Genomic DNA, 12,724 nt, shown 5'->3' on the forward strand with positions numbered 1-12,724 from the left:
CAGTGACCACTTAGAAAGTGGCTAAAGTAGTATAAAGAAACACCTTAACATATATAATATCAACTTTATTAAAGCTCCTTCTCAAAGCACCTGCACATTCATAATTCACGCTTGACCTTTTGCAATCACTCTTCTGCACAGCAGATATAACCTTTTAGTGCATCCTTAGTGGAAACACATCTGTCAAGATTGACAGCCTACCATCAGTGACAGCAAAAACAGAAAGAGACACAAACACAGCACAGAGTGGCTGTGGGGTGAGTGGCAGGAAAGAAGGGGGGTGATAGAAAGATGCGTAGGTGAGATGAATGGGTAAAAAAGATGCTGGATGAAAGTGTTTTTTTTCCCTCTTTGTGTAATGATAAGTTGTTAATAGGGCTGCCATGATTAGTCGACTATCAAAATCGTCGACGACCGATTTAATAGTCAACGCGTCGTTTGAAGCTTTGTAAGATCACAAAAGACGCAGGAATAAGTAGTAGGGTTTAAGAGTGTAATAACGGACTGAAACAGAAGATGGCAGCACTGCATGTACAAGGATGCCAGCTGCCGTTAAACCCCGAAGAAGTAGCTGTGTCCCAGAATTCATAGCGCGGCCCAGCTCAGTTTCCAACAATGGCGGCAGCTACTTAGTTTTAATATTACTCTTATTATTCTTTCTGGGTCACAAAATAAAGTTTAACATATTTTCAGGTGAGAATGTAGCCGTGTAAACCTCAAATATCTGCTCAGTTTATCAAGACACCGCATATTTTCAAAAGTGCTCTGACGTTTTCTGAGACGTCTGTTACCCACTAGCTCGATAGCTAGCCGGGGGCTAGGCTCACTAGAGCCTGTGAGAACACCGGACTCCCAGCAAATCGTTTTCAAACCCACCGCCGTCTTTCACTACTCAGGTGAAACATTTAATATAAGTCACTTAGATAACTTCAAAATGTTATTGTTTGGCTTTTTTTTTAGTATTTTATTTGTTCCTGAGTAAATCGGTTTGGCTGAGATTAAACTTATAGTTTTTACACAGCTGAATAAACATCAAGCAGACAGCTGATCATCAGAAGTGTGAGATGCTGGGGAAAATACTCCGGTGTCCTGTTATATTTTAGATAGCAAGGAGTTTATTAAACCGAAACAATCTGCAAATTTCATTAAAATTTAATAAACTATCATCTTGTCTTTATTTTTAGTTACCACATACCTTAAAATCTTAAAGCTGTAAGCTAATGATAGTTATATAAGAGCAGATGCTGCTGGTGCAATAAGCCGTACGTTTTACGTCCAATGGATGCATGATCTGATTAGTCGACTAATCGCAAAAATAATCGGTAACTAGTCGACTATCAAAATAATCGTTTGTGGCAGCCCTAGTTGTTACCGAGTGGATGGTGGTGGTGAGATAAACAGTTTTTAAAAGGTGTGTGAAAATGCGTAATAGTGCTGAACATGTTTACTCTGCCAGCATAAGCACTCTAGCAATGTGGTGGAGACAACAAACAGACAGGAGGCCAAAGGATTTCTAAGGAGAAACAATAAAAATGCTAATCCCAGCATTAAGATTAACAACCCCACCTGATCATTTTCTTTTGCTTTATGTTGTGATCCATCCTGCTCATGAATTTGACATTTTTGTGCTTAAAAACACAACTATATAGCGTAAAATACAAACAAAGATCTCGCCTAGTGCTCGGTGGTATGCCTCATGCATTATAACCAAGTCCCAGTTCTAAGGATTTTATGTCCTAAAAATAATACTAATAATAAATAATACCAAACAATCTGGCAAAACTGTAGCTGTGCCCAGAAAGTACTTCAGTTTGTGTTGAGCACACAAAATGTATTACTGATACATCAGCCATATTCAGTAGAGTACTTGTTTTGTGATATAAAACTTCATATACCCCAGACCTGTTTAGTAATTGTTTCAGTTAATTCTGTTATTAATATTAACATATCAATTTAAGTGAAAATGTAGTAGTTAAAGCTGTAAAATCATAAAATTTTAGCTTTCTATATTCACCAGACATGTTAAAAAATCACTCTCCGTGCAGTCAGTCGACACATTTATCAAATGTGTCTGTAATTTGGTTGGCATGACAAAGCCAATGGACTGGACAAACCTTAGAAACACACACCTGTTTATTCATATATGTTCTTACAGTCCACACTGCATGTCAGCCAAAAAAACCTTAAGTCATAACATCTATGGCATAGATCAGGGCAGAATTTATGAACTATAGATTTATGTGTGTAACCATTAAGTTTTGGGCTAACTATAGTATCAATAATTGAATTGAGAAAAACTTTGGAACAAATAGGAATCTTATTCAAATAAACCCTTCATGAAGCTCATCCAATCAAACTCAGTGACTGGGCATGCAGAGAATAAGATTTTCTAGGCTGATGAGTCAAAGGCTGAGTTCTTTGGGCAGATCTCAAACCAACATATTCTGAAAACATCAATTAATGCCAGCTAATTGCTAATGATGTGACTTAAGTGAGGCATGTTGGTGGTAGCATCATGCTATGGGGCTTGCTTCTAAGCAGCAGGGACATGGAGAGAAGTCAAAAGTGAAGAAAGGATAAGTGCAGCCAAATCCAAAAAACCTGCTGCAGTGCCAAAACCTGACATTGGTGAAGTGGTATGACACTCAACCTGAAGGCAGGAGTGGCAGAGAAGTATGTGAGGCTGGTGCAGGACATCTATGAGATGTATGTATGATCTCTGCTGTGGAGGCCTCTAAAGGAAGCGGCCGGAAGAAGAACAAGGAGGAATGAGGTCATGTATATGGCCAAGAAGAGCCTTGGCCATGTATATATACATTTACATGAACTCATTCCTTCTTCTTCCTTCTTTCAAAACAAGTCTCTGGTTGTCCTTGATGGGAGCCTAGACCTAAACTCCACAGAAACATCTTTAGAGAGACCTGATGATCACGACTCCTAATCCAATCTGACACGAGTTTGGGAAGATCAGAAAGATCCACAAAGATGCAGAGTTTATGGAGACTTACCAAAGAAACCGTGGGTGTGCACTTTCTGCCAAATGAGCTTCTACAAATTACTAAAACAGGTTTCTGAATACAGAATCCATAGTTTTTGATATTTTTGTTTTCACAAAATTGATAAAAAAACAAAAACAAATTACCACTTTTTACATTATGGGTTACTGAGTGTAGCTAGATGGGAAACGGTGCAATAATGTAATAAGAAGTATTTTTCAGAAACTTGTGTTTTTTCATTTTTCCAGTATAAAAAGTGTGTTCTGCAGCTGAATTAGATAGGAACTAGTCCATCATCATTTAGTGGTTAATACAGAATCATGCATGGGATGACATTTTTGGCTCAGCTCTTGTACACAAGCCAACCATGAACCCTAAGGTCTGGGGATACTGCCAAAAAGCTGGATTTACAGCAAGCACAGCTTACCATTTGAAAACATATCATTGTATTGGCATGGGTCAACATATGAATCTATTTGAAAAGAAGTAATGTTCTTTACCAACAGACTCAAAGCCAAAGTACTGTGAATCCCAGGGAAGCCTGAAAAGGAAGTGAGGGGAACTGTAGCCAGAAGCAGAAATGGGTCAATGGCTGAGGCTATATCTAAGAATTCCTGCTGTGCAGCTACACTTTTCAATTCACAATTTTGAAAATGCTAAAATCTTGATGTTTTCCTGTGGAAATGACACATTTGGTATCCAGCATCGAGAGGCTTCTTTAGACTGTGTTTGTGGAGATTATGTGGAAAATGAGGACCTAATTAGATGAAGTCAATCTTGGCCAGTGGGAGGAGAGCCATGATGCTGATACTAGCAATCACAGCAGAACAGAATGAACACCTGGGGTTGGGAATATGGAGAAGATGGAAGAAGAATCATCAAATAATTGGGAAAGGTTATAAGTAAGGCAATGAGTAGGGAGAGTGCTTGGGAGTAAATGACTGGACATCCAGATGGATATTTCATACACCACTAACAGTGTGTAAATGAGATCTTTTCTTCATGCCACATTCACTCAAATGTGCTTGTCAATGATACTCAGAGATTAACAGAAAACAGCAAGGATGAGATTATCTGCTCAAGTCTCATTAGAAGTAGCACATTTGTTCTGCAAGGGGGCTTCAGTCGTGATTCGCTGCTTTTTTTCTTACATAAGTAGGCTGCAGTAGAGACTAGTTGAGAGATTAAGTGTAAGAAATCAGTAGTAAATGATTTAAATAGTAGCACTGTGCACATAATAAATTAAGGATACAAGCCCATTGAGTAAAAACAGGGTGCAATTCATTTAGACAACAATCTTAATTGAAAATAGTACAAAGAAAAAAAACTGAGAGATGTTATTGTATTTAATTGCATTATGTTTTTATCTACATTTTACACAGCATCACAACTTTTCTGGAAGCTTTCAGCAAATCAGCCTTAATCTACTGTCTGTCAGACAGAGAAGTAGAAACCAGCTTGAACATCTCACTTTTGTAGTTCACAGTAAGACATATTTAAACTTTTTCCTGCAAAAATGATTCCTCCCGTGATAACATCTGAAATGTAAGTGATGTTTAATGTGCTTGTTTGTTACCTCAGTATACAGTACCGGTAAGTTGGAGGCTGTTATCTGTCGGTACCTAAGCAATTTATGAAATGGGAAGCTAATTTAACTTGCTCAATGAACTGCACATTTCACACTTCATTTAGCTGTTCATAAAAGACTCAACAGCAAAGCATTATCAACACTTAATGCTTTGTTTCTAATAAAAACCCTTGACAGTAAAGGACCAACTTAAGAAATACTTCTATAAATGTGTTCTTAGCTCATTGTAAAAATGAAAAAACAAATTCAGTGACTAAGCATAATCAGGTGATATGATTTACATGATACTGTAGTCCTGATATCTGTGAAAATAGATGGTATTCAGCCTCACGCTTGAAACTAAATATTGTAGTTTGGCTCAAGTTTAGCAGTAGTAGATAACTTTTTAAAATTTGCAAGTCACTTACTTGTATTGAAACTTTCTTTAATGGAAAAGAACATTGTGAGCAGAGCAGAATATTCTGAACATTGCTTAATGCATCTCATTGAAGCAAGTAGAGAGGTGACCCTGAAAAATCCCTGAATCGTGCAAAGGGAAGTTTACGTATGCAGAAATATTGATTAAGATGGCCCTATGTGCACAAAAAACACACAAATTATTAAACTGGGAGTTATTTTGCTTTTAGGATATTGGCTCAAGTAATTCTATCAAAGAGGATAAGATCGTGCATCTTTAAAAATGGTGCAGTTCTGTTCTGTTCTAATAGTTTGTTATTGATTATAGATGTTGTTGAACATCTGCACAGAGTGACATATGAAGGTGACCACTATCTTATGCAGCTGCCAGCTGCTGAGTCTCGACTAGGGTTGAGTTGGCAGGAGATGCTTTTTTGGTGACATGAGCCTTGTGGATGCTATTTAGTTGGGAATTTGCATGCCCTGTCCGTGCCGCCAGGTTTTGATGCGAGGTCACATGCTACCTGTCAGTGCACAGTACTCACCTGGTCTGACACCTGCTCTCTGTGCAGGCAGCATGTTTGGTTGAGGATCAACTCTCCACAGTGTGCAGGGGAGAGCTGGAAGAATGCCTCCTAGCCTCTGTGTGAGTGTGTGTCCAGCATGTTTATTCACTGGCTAGTATCTGTTTTTACGATTGCTTGCCTTGTGCATGTATGTGACACATTGGATTTGCATCCACCAGCACTCATACGAATAGGCAGTGGGTTAGACCCCCCATCCTCCCCTCTTGCTCAGTTGGATCACACTCCCAGATCTGTCAAGCATCTGTTGACGTGTCCTGGATGTGACATGCCACCCACTGCAAGGGAGAGACACAAATTGCCAAGCTTTTTCTTAGAGGCGTTGCACAGTTAGGACTTAAAGATGGACTAAAAGATTCAGAGCAGCATTTTGACACCTTCAATTAATAAGCAATTAAATCTGATAGGCAGGTTAATGCATTTTAGTGTTGAATGGGTTAACTTTTCCCGTGCGGCATCCTGGCCTTGCTTCCAGTGGCAGCAAGGAGACACTTGCTTTGTAATAAGAAAATAATGACATCTCAAGGCCCACTTACAGCCTCAACATCCCTTTTTACTTTCAGTGTGATGTGTTGCATTGTGCAGATGTAAAGTTATAGTCACAGTACTTGTGCAGCTACATGGCTACAGAACAGGAGCTGACATTAAGTATTAATATTTTGAAGTGGCAAGAAATTTCAGAAGCAACAAAAAAAAGTAAACTGTTTCTGTGTGTTGTCACAAAAAATGTGTGAGGGAAATGTACAGCTGCTTTGTTTCCCAGTGAAATAAAAATCATCAGTGTGTAAGAAAGAGGGGAAAGGAGAGGAAGGGAAATTTTATAGGCTGGAAATTTAAAACTTACATTTAATGTCCTAATTCATTTTTGAATTTTTAAATCAGACATTGTGGACATTGGATCTCTATTTGGTGTGTTGCTGAACTATATTTTTGTTAAACTTATTGCAAAACAAATTGAAGTTTACTAATTTTGTGTTATTTAAAGATTGCATGAAAATAATAGCCAGTTTCATCCTGTGTTTGATTCCTGTGTTTGATTGGTTACATCTTAGGTACTGTTACTAGGTCAAATCAAGGTTAGCAGTCATTCATTTATATTTAAGATGATAATGCTGAGTCGGTGAAGGAATCTAATGCTAGCTTTATGGTGTCTAGGGGTTGGAAATCAGTCATAATAGCTCATGAAACATTTGCTTATTGTTGAATTCAGATGGCTAAATCCACAAAGAGCAGTGAATATTGGAGTAGTGACAAAGGCCAGCTGATAACAGTCTTTACACAAAACAAAAAAAACAAACAAACAAAAAAAACAGTCTTTACACAAAGAAAAATATACTGGAGCTTACAAAACAAGTTAATATGTGACATATTTCCAAGTTATTCTTTTCCCCATGTTGCACTGCTGCACTCCTGTGTACAGGTAATCTCATCAAAAGGCCTCAGTCAGCTGCCAGCCCTTAATGGAAAGTGCCTACCAAACAGAAACAGATGTTAAAATTAATGCTTTTGCAGGGGCTTTTTTCCTGGATTTTTTAATCTGTTTAAGTTATTTCATTATAGAATTACAATAGTGGCAAATCACATGTCATTGTTTGGCATTAGGCCTCATGTGTATTAGTTTTGTTTTTGCATCAGTCCCGTACAATAAAAGTTCAGAGTCCTATATTAGCTAAAAGCATATTAACACATAGCTATGTGCACTTTATGCCAGCTTTGTTTTCTGACATGTAATTAACTGTAGAGTCAGTTGCTCAAAGTCACGTGACACTGTGCATGCCTCTGGCAATACTGTGATGCTAATCTTGCCCGACAGTAGCAAGTGACTATACTGTGCATACTGTACAAGCAAAGTGCATGCACATAACCTGATTTTTACTGCAGTGAATGTGGGTCTGTATGCCTTTTCACATCACGAATGCTTTTACAATATGAATGAAGTCACGCACCATGCGGCATCACAGTGTTGGATAACAGGAAGAAAAATCAGAAGGCGGTCTAATATACCCCCCATTTAATGCTTGTTTTAAATGCCCTTTTTCAGTTTATATGTGCTGCTCTGAAACGTTTGCATCACTTAAATTAGCCGTAACAATGAAGCAGCGTTTGGCTACAAGTGTGTTAACACAGCAAAAATGCCACAAGGAGGAAAGAGTTGCAAGGCGTACATTAACATCAGCAGCATTAGCAACTTTTTCACATGTGGGTCATGCATGCGCTTGATGGATGAGGGTACAAAGAGTTATGTAGCACATGCACACAGATGCACATGCACATAGATCCTGACTCTCCACGTTTCGATTTAGCTTTCACCGTCATCACTACACCACTTCCACGTAGTCCCGAATTAGGCGCCCCAGATTTCATAGCTCTTAAGAGACAATAAAAGCACAAACATTACTATTGTGTGAGATTGTGTGACACAGGCTATACTTTTTACCTTCTGCTTTATGAGTTTGTGCGTTGGCAGGCTCGGAATAGCTTTTTGAATGTTACAGCGTCCCACTTAGAGGAATTGTTGCAAAATGCAAATTAAGGAGAATGATTGAAGCTCTTCATTTTTCATGCCATAGAAATATATAAATAAACGATCTGTTTTGGTCATTGTAGTGCAAAATCATAAACAAAAGTGAAATAATTTGGGTTTTTATTCATTCATCATGTTAAATTAGACGTTTCTTCAGGAACAAAAATAAATAGGTCAGAACTGTTTTTGTCACCACTCAGAAATTCTTCCCTCTAAATGTAGATGATAAGTCTGAGGTTCACACATTTTTCACAGTTTCCCTGCATGCCCTGGGGACACATGAAGATATAAAGCACAAGAAATGGTGACTCCTGTTGCTGTCCGCATGTATGATCCCAAAGCGGTTGGTACATATGAGTTGTCACTAGCTGAGCTGAAAACACATTGTTTTCCACCAGAAAATCCATTTGTTTCCATGGCGATGCTGTCCTCCCTTGTCCAATTTCCTTGACTGCTTTTTATGGATAGCTTTATTGAACTTTATTAAAAAAAAAGAATTGAGAGAGGGAGGAGAAAGAAAATAGTAATTTGTCACACTAATATAATATCAAGGTTTGTGAAGGTGGATTATTTGGAACAGGTCAAAGTGACCTTTTATTCTTATAGCCTTATTATCCTCTAAAATTGCTTTTGGGCAACACACATACTCCCCATAATCAGTTCTTCTTGTTTGTGCACCTCTGTTGTTGCTTTGTATTAAGTTTAATGTTCTGCACTGATATAATGTAGCCTGTAGGGTATTTCATAAATTACCATTGCTGGTGTATAAGTCTGTTGGTTTATTGCGCTTATATACTGCGTATATTCAAACAATCTGAGTTGTATTATTATTAGAAAAACCTGCCCTCGGGGCAGTTTTTGGCAGGCCCCCAGCGCTTTTTCACTGTGCTTGTGTGTGGCGCAGAGTTGTATTGTTAGTTTATCTTGTTCTTCTTTATGTCTTCATCAAACCACAAAAAACAGATGACAAAAGTTGTTTGTTTCTAAACACTTAACAAAAAATTCATATATGAATGAGAATACATATATATATAACAATAATATATATCTATTTTTTCTTAACAAGCTACAAAGTCAGGCGACATAAATCTGTTCAGTTTTAAAGGAAAGCAAAACCTTGGGTTTAATGTTTACGTGGAATATAATAATGTTGGTATAGCCAGTGATAATCACCAAATAAACTTACATTTTTAGCCTCTAATTGTTAAAGACACATTTAAGAAACATAATACATAGTAATATTTAACCTTAAACTGCTGATTTAATAGTAAATCATTTATAGTTTAATTCGTTTATATTATAAATCTATTTATAACTCATTTAAATAGAATTTATAACACGTGTTTTAAAAGATAAAGATGTTAATATCTGCTCTGTGTTTGTGCAAGTTTCATTCAGATTGGCCCACCCTTAAGGAGGAGATGGGGTACATACAGAGTTACATATATACACACATGCTACAGTCATCATAGAAGATATTTTATAGTAGAGATCTTAAAAAAATAGATTGGGGTTGTTAAAGTTGTTAAAATTACAAATAGCAAGCTGAAGAAGTACCCTTACAGATCACATGACTGCCTTATAAAACTGATTTTATCATATCTGACTACAAACGTACCCTTTAAAAAGAAAGTGGCATCTAGAAGCTGCATCTTTGTCCTTTATTCTTACAGTATATCCATGATATATTCAACCTGAAGCCATACAACTGCAATCTCAGCAGAGTCATGGCCTTTCGTTATGGAGGCAAAGCAGTGTCAGAGCTACTCGAGTCCCTTTTCTTTAAAGACCAAAAGCTTCCTGAATGAATACATTATTTAAGAGAAATGTCAAGAATCCTGTTCAGCATGGGAGCTTTACAGTACTTTTCTATTGTTATATTATATCTTTTTTGTTGTTTCTGTTCATAATGTTTAACAGATGAAATTCACTTAGAATAAGAGAGTAACAGTTGCAGGACAAAGCTGTTGAACAACACCCTGCTGCACAGTATAAGTGTAGTTTTTCCCACATATAATCCAAAGATAAATCGCAAATAATTCTCAACAAATTAAACATTTTGGCAACTATTACGTTGTTCAGGCTTTAAAGTGTTAAAAATTCAAGGATTAAACTTTGAAAAACAACTATTATTATATTTTTATAGCACCTTTAACAGAAGTCGACTTTAAAGTTTGCTACCGTTAACATTAAAGTTCCTCCAAAATCTCAGAAATAGAAGAAAGGTTGAATTAAATATAAATGAGCAAATCAAAAAATTACACAGAAATGCACTCGCACAATCCACAGTCCCTGACATAACATTAAAATGACCTCTGAATCGCTTGCGTGGTTGCCTCCGTTGGGGCATTGTGTACATTAGCTTGTGTTATTGAATTTCTTTAAACATCCTGCAATGACAGCTCTGCCTGACACCAACAACACCAGGCTTTTTCTAAAGTTAATGCATGCGTTAATTTGTTTACCTTCATCAAATAGACCTCATCAGCAGAGGAATTTGTCTCTGATGGGTCCTGAGCTATAACTCAACACAGTCACTCCATTTGTCAGAGGGAGCCCTGACAGTCAGCCTAATTAGTTTGGTTGTGACAAAGGAGCTGTCTTGTGGAAACCAGGAACATCAATCCATCCATGACGGCATGCAGGTTTATAATGCAGCCAATACAGTGAAAGGAAACACGCTTATTATGCGTCAGGTGAAACTACCTCGATCAGAAGGTAGAAGAATCTGTTTGGCTAAGCAAAAGAAAAAAACGCTTTAAAGCTGTGCCTTAAATATGTGTTTATTTGTCAAGTTATTTAAAATGTTTTGATAGGATGCCAGCAGCATATTTCATTCTTAAGTGTTTTGAATAAAGCCCACTAACAATCACAAATTACGGTGGAAACACGTTGCGTAAGCTGTCATTTATATGGTAAAGATATACTGCCTCCTTATCTTTTGGTGTAACATCAAGTGTTCTGGGTTGGAAATGAGATGGCATGCTGAAAGTGTGCTATTTCTGTCAAGTTACCTTTTTGTGTGACTCCTATCATGTCTGATATTGCTTGTGCAGACATACGTTTAATGAAGAATATCTCATAAACCAGAAGCAATCATGTGTAGCTTTTGTTCAGAGTGTTATCTTGGTGCAGTCAGTGAGGACCGTCACTCAAGACAGTCATCTATCATTTAAGAGCCATTTTAACAGCAAGACATTAAAGTTAGTGGTACCCAGCCTCTCCTGGCATTCCTAAAAGCCACTTTTACATAATCGCAGAAAAAAAAATACCATTTTCCTCAAATTTTTTTTTGGGTCCCTGGCTGTCTTAAAAATGTTCTACAACATTGTTCTCTGTGGGATTTTGTTTTTTTCTAAGACACTGTTTGCACATTCAGGATGAGAATATCCTCTCTGTCACTGTTGTTTCACTGCCAGCTGCAGCTCTCTCATGGGTGTCTTTCAAGTATATTTAAAAATGTGGGTGAGTTTTGTTGAAGTTGTTAGTGTGTGGCTAAAGTGGCTCGACAGAATTTCTCAATAAACCTTGTATGTATTTGTATTTGAGGGAAGGTAGAGAATTTAGTACTTTTTAAAATACTCGATATTTTGCAGGCAGCATTTTACTTTCCGTTTCATTGTTGATCTGTTCACTCAGAAAAGCATTACTGTAATTACATTGTTCATCTATGAGCCTCTGTAGTCTTTTTATGCTGTTTAATGGACACAACGACTGAGACTGTCCAAGCCAGGGCTCGAACCGGCAACCTTCCGATTACAAGGCGAACGCCCAACTCTTGAGCCACGATCGCCCCCATGTATGTTGTGTTTCGGTTTAAAAACTCCAGCAAGATCTATGGATCGTTCAAATTAACCAGAGCTTTATTTACAGAGAGACACTTTATTTTAAATTGCTTGACATTAAAGTTAAGCTTTTCAAATGTCATCTCTAGAGGCATCACAGCCTTTTGTCTGCTGGTGAAGTGCAGTGGCAGCACAAGTCTCAGAGCTCAGAAACATATGTTAAAACCAGAGAAATGAAACCAAAGCTATTCGCTTGGCTTCATATGTAGGCACACCAGGTCATACGTGCACGAATACTGACCTGAAAAAAGAGCAGAGCAGGATAGCCCATTAAACCAAAACAAATACGTATTTTGCATTCAAATTTTTATGAAAATCCAGAGCGCAGTGTACAGTATCGCCTTACCTTTGCAACATGTAAGTATGCATGCAGGTAATCAAAGTATTGGGAGACAAATATGTCTTATTTGAAATGTCAAGAAACTCTTATTTGCCTATTTTGTCATAAACATATTGAATTCTGAATCATTTGGCATGTAGGAGTAAATATTTGTCTTTTTGAGAAGCATGTACACTGCAGTAATTGGGATCAACTGACACATCTAGGGTCAGCGTTACACTTTTTCACACGTTGTCTCATGTAATGAGTCACATAATCAATAGTGGGTCAACCATCGTCATAAGGGACAACTCCTACTCGGGCTTACATACCTGGGTCTCTCCACCATTTGGTCTTAGAACTGATGAAGCTTCTTGGATGAGAGTGAAGCGTCTTCAAGAAACTTAAAGAAGTCCCACTGCTTTTCTTTCCAAGCTCCTTAGATTACCATGACCTGGATGACTGAGAACCT

The 12,724-nt window shown here is 37.6% G+C and overlaps 1 protein-coding gene across 2 annotated transcripts in view; it reads left to right on the top strand.

Annotated features, from left to right (window-relative positions):
• The window catches only part of LOC309714009 (disks large-associated protein 1-like), a 96,726-nt gene that overhangs the window by 34,082 nt on the left and 49,920 nt on the right, over positions 1–12,724 (top strand). The window lies entirely within an intron of this gene.

The sequence above is a fragment of the Aulonocara stuartgranti genome (genome assembly GCF_965226115.1).
Source record: "Aulonocara stuartgranti genome assembly, chromosome: 9".
NCBI classification, from domain to species: Eukaryota; Metazoa; Chordata; class Actinopteri; order Cichliformes; family Cichlidae; genus Aulonocara; species Aulonocara stuartgranti.